At 46.0% G+C, this 4,552-nt stretch overlaps 1 long non-coding RNA gene across 1 annotated transcript; it reads right to left on the minus strand.

The window, feature by feature from the left end:
• Positions 1–368: 368 nt before the first annotated feature.
• On the minus strand, positions 369–2,561 carry LOC138520114 (uncharacterized). Its single transcript, XR_011282797.1, has 4 exons — positions 2,488–2,561; positions 2,289–2,379; positions 1,878–1,972; positions 369–1,209 (listed from the first exon to the last, which is right to left on the minus strand). It is a non-coding gene; the product is annotated as an uncharacterized lncRNA (long non-coding RNA).
• Positions 2,562–4,552: the final 1,991 nt, after the last annotated feature.

Genomic DNA, 4,552 nt, shown 5'->3' on the forward strand with positions numbered 1-4,552 from the left:
GAACTCATATATAACCTTTTCTGAGTACCCCTTTCACTCTGCACTTCCCTTGCTCCTTACTGCATATCATGCACACACACAATAAATACTTGCACCAAAATAAGCAATGCCCACTCATTGCTTCAAGTGCAAACTATAATGTATTGAAATTACAACACCCTGTGACCCCCTCCCCTGCCCACACACCCTGCCCCCAAACACCCTTGCCCCACCCCACACCCAAATTCCGCTCCCCACACAACCTGTCCACACACAGCCCTCTCACCACAACCTGTCCCCACACACCCCCTCCCACACACCTCACTCGCCCTCCCCACACACCCTGTCCCCACACACCATTCCCACTCCCCACACACCATGTCCCAAAACGTCAGAGTGTCAGACACAAAAGTGTCCCTCCAGGAGTCCTTTATTTGGCCTCTTGGTCACAGAGCCCTTGGATTGCCCAGGTGTGGTTGGAATCTGCTGGGAGCAGTGCCTCAGGCTTCCCTGCTGTCACCTCCCTAGGGTGGTGACAGTTGAGGGCGTGTCAGACCCCTGGGCCAAGATCCCCTCATTCCCCTCCCGGACCCTTTGGGTGAGCATGACCAGAGCAGCAGTGGTATATCCCTGGGCTTGTGTGCACCTGTGGCTGCCTGCCTGTATGCACTCCTGCAGGAGCTGCAGCTCATTCAGCTGTTGCTGGGCCAGTTCTGCCATTGATCCCTGCTGGTCCTCCATAACAAAGAGCCACATATCCATGTCCCGGATTTGGGCATGGGTGGTGGAGGCGGGATCTGCAGAGTGTCATAGCTAAACAATGGGGTCCGATAGGGGGTATGCCCATCCTCATCCTCTTCCTCCTCTATGCTGTACCTGCCATGATAGAGTGGTGGCTGGTGTGGCAATGGTGTTGTGTAGGGCATGGGAGGGACGGTGGGGCCACTGGCAACAGGTGTGGTCTTGCTCGCAGTGGTGGTGCTGGTCACGCAGCTGTCACAACAGGTGATTGTGTTTGGGCCGACGGTGCAGCTGTTACATCAGGAGGTGGTGGTGGTTGAGCCAGCTGTGCAGAAGTGACGGCAGGAGGTGGTGGTGGTTGGGTTGGCTGTGCAGCTGTCATGGCAGGAAGCGGTATTGGTTGGACTGCAGGAGGTGGTGTCGCAGCCTTCCTGCCTGCACGTGCCCAGTCTGATAACGTTCCAGCCGTGTCACTGTCGGAGGATGTGCCTGTTGGGTTAAGATGAGCATGCACTTAGTCTTCAGTGAGTCACATCTGCAGTCTTGCATTACACTCATGTGTACACAAAGAAGTCCACAAAAACAGCTTCCCACCTTCACACGTCTAAGGTATGATTAGTTTAAAAAATCGCCAGTACAATGTCATGAAATATATTAGACAGAATAAATGATTCACATATTTTAATCAATATATACAAAACGTACAAACATTAAAAATAAATCACATTAAAACACATCATGAAAAAGGGCCGTGTTGGGCTAGCACAAAAAAGCTCATAATTAGGCCAATGAGGTCTACTTATCACGGCATAGTTGTGAGGTTATTAGGGACGTGAGGGAAACATTTCAATCAGTTAATGAACCCTCTTGTTATTGTATGCTTATCCTTGACTTAGTCAACACTAAAATATGTGTTTCTAGGTCTTAAGGAACTACGACTGTATGCAGCTGACTTAATCTGGTATACACCGTCCAATGAACCCTTCTTCAGGACACTTTGTAGTAGCACAGGTGGATTACACATGGCCCATCCTATGGAGATCTTCACTCTTGACAATCGAAAAAGCCCAAACTAATTTGTATTGGTCACATATTATATTTAAAAAACTTAAACATTTTGTATCTGTTTATTGGCGTATGCAACTATCATCACTAACCTTATCATTTCTTTAATGGCGTGTGAGGCGTCATCTACGATGAAGATTACAGTATTTCTTGATTGTTTGGTGTGTTAATCCCCATGTTAATGTGGCTATAGAACGAAAAACAGAATAAAGATTGATGTACCCTGTTTCTCCTAATAGCATATTACATACTTTCAACTAAATGCCAATATTCAATTTCCACTAATGGGGACCTGAACATTTCATTTTGCAGGGTTGGAACTTCATGAAATACTGGGATCGCATAAGCATAGCCCCCTCCTATTTCTTTGGGGTATTTCTAGAACAACAATGTTGTCTTAGTGGCTGTTCCACAAGGCACGGTTGAACTTTGTCAAGAAAGACATGTCTCTTGTCTACTAGTGCATCTACAGAAAGGTTGTATGCCGTTTTAAAGAAAATTACCTTTGCGCTAGGATTTGAAGCTCTCATGCTGTTTTTGTATGATTGACTGAGAAAGTCTACTCAAGCTCGGCCAGGTGGAGTGCCTCACAATCTAAATACAAATAACAGAGGAGGCACTGTCAGGCTGATTGTGCAGTCTGTCGGTTTTTGCGATAATATATGGAAAAACATGCGCGGTACCCTGTAGGAAGACACTTACTTGGTTCATGAGAGCCGCAATGGGAACGTCAGTCGCTTTCGTATTCCACGAAGAGAATGCCTGAAGGCCAGCCTGCGGCAAGACAGACTGGTGATGATTACGATGAAACACTAGACCGTGAGGTTAGCAGCTAGGTGGTTTGTTTGAACCACCATCTTGAGTGTGTAATTAAGGCGCAAAATACTGCCCAAACGTGCATGTTATTATGAAAAGACCGGAAGGGCGGCTCAATTAAAGAATAACATTTTATTTTAGTTTATAGAGGCCGTGCATATGTATATACTTAATAACCTGTGTAATACATCTCTAGGCATGTAAACTTGTTAGTTCAAAATGACATCAGGTGGGGAACTGACTACAGTGAAAAACTGAATGATGTGTTGTCATAAATCGGACTGGTGCCTACATATGGTCTAGATGCAGTCTAATAGGCTTGCACGGTATCCTTCCCATTGCGAACAGATTATGCATATTGGTGTCATATGGCAACTGAACTTGTTATGCAATAGGGAGACAGACCGCTCGCACAGACAGACATGCAGTGCCCCAGCCAGCATTTCCAATTAGCTATGCAAGGCTGTTGAAGCAAAACGCCCCTAGCCTTGCATGGCTTAGTGAGCATGTGCGGCTGGGTAACTGAACTGTCAAAGGGAAACAGTGTTTCACTGGGCTGGCTCCTCGGCTCATCCATAATGGGTGAGGGGGTCACTGGGTCGACGCCCCCTCGCCCATTATGGATGAGCCGCCAGGCTCGGACTGGCCTATAGGGCAATAGGGCAATGCCCGTACCAAAAACGCAAAATGCTACTGTAGGCCAGTCAAAATGTAGGCCAATTTGATAAGTTACTTAACTATGCAGCTAGTAGTTTTGACCATTGTTGCTGAATACATATTCTTTAAATATCACAATTTGCTTATATTGTAACAAAAAACACCCCCTTGGGTACAATTCAAAAAGTCAGTGCCTAAAGGAATGAATATCCATTGCAACTGTGGGCAACTTTTTCATTGGTGCCTGAGACAGTTTATGGTCCAGTCCGACCATGTGAGCCGCCCCTGCCCATATCCTCCAATCTAAAAAAAACTAAAAAAATGTGTTTTTCTTTTTTACTTTTAATTTACATTTCATGCAAGGCTCTCACGCCCCACCTGGGATGCGGCTGCACCCCCTGGGGGGCGTGCCCCTCAGTTTGAAGATGAAGTCCGCATCAGCTCTTATCACTCAAACATTAGTGCTAATTTAGGAACACTTCATGCCATTAAGAACTGACAAACAGCTGCACTTTCAAATGAGTAGGGACATGTTAAGGTATTTGTGAGGTCCAAATGACAGGCTTTTGGAACACATCATACTCCTTTAACCATGCTAGAAGTGGGCGGGCCACCTGGAGAGCAAGTCCCTGAAAAACTGCACAGGGTGGACCATGCTTTGCGCCGGCCCTGTTTACTGAGGCACCATGACAATGCTAGCCCATATTGTGGATGAGACATCAACAAAGTGATTTACAGTTTGAATGCTGGCATGAATTGCAGGGAAGTAATCATGAAAGTGACAAAGTGTCAGTGCTGGCATATTTTGTAGGTGCAACGCATACATGCCAACATTCTGAGGCACCTTGCAGGGAGATTTCATGCGAGAATTCGGGAGGAATTAATTTCCCCATAAGAATGCATTGGGGGCAGAATTACTTGCGGTGTGAGAATGTGAAAAATTTAATTTCAAAATCGGGAGTTTCCCGCCTAAATCAGGAGGGTTGGCATGTCAGGCAACGTCATGACATCGTTATAAAATTCTCCTGTGTGCTGCCTATCTGGCATCAACTGGTTCTTTCAAGTGTTAGCCCTGAGGCGCCAATTAGAAGTTATTTGACTTTTAGCCCATTTTTCTCAAAACATTTGCTGTAAAATAAACCGCTTCAACTACATTATTTAAAAGAAAATTCTCTGCGAACAGCCATCCCAAACTCCCCTATGTTGCTTGGGGCTCCCTCCCTATGCTCAAGCAGACTCATAAATGTCAATTATCTACCCATCTAGTGAAAGTCACCAGCCGGCACTGGCGTTC

This window comes from Ambystoma mexicanum, chromosome 13 (genome assembly GCF_040938575.1).
Source record: "Ambystoma mexicanum isolate Mex_15411 chromosome 13, UKY_AmexF1_1, whole genome shotgun sequence".
Taxonomy (NCBI): domain Eukaryota; kingdom Metazoa; phylum Chordata; class Amphibia; order Caudata; family Ambystomatidae; genus Ambystoma; species Ambystoma mexicanum.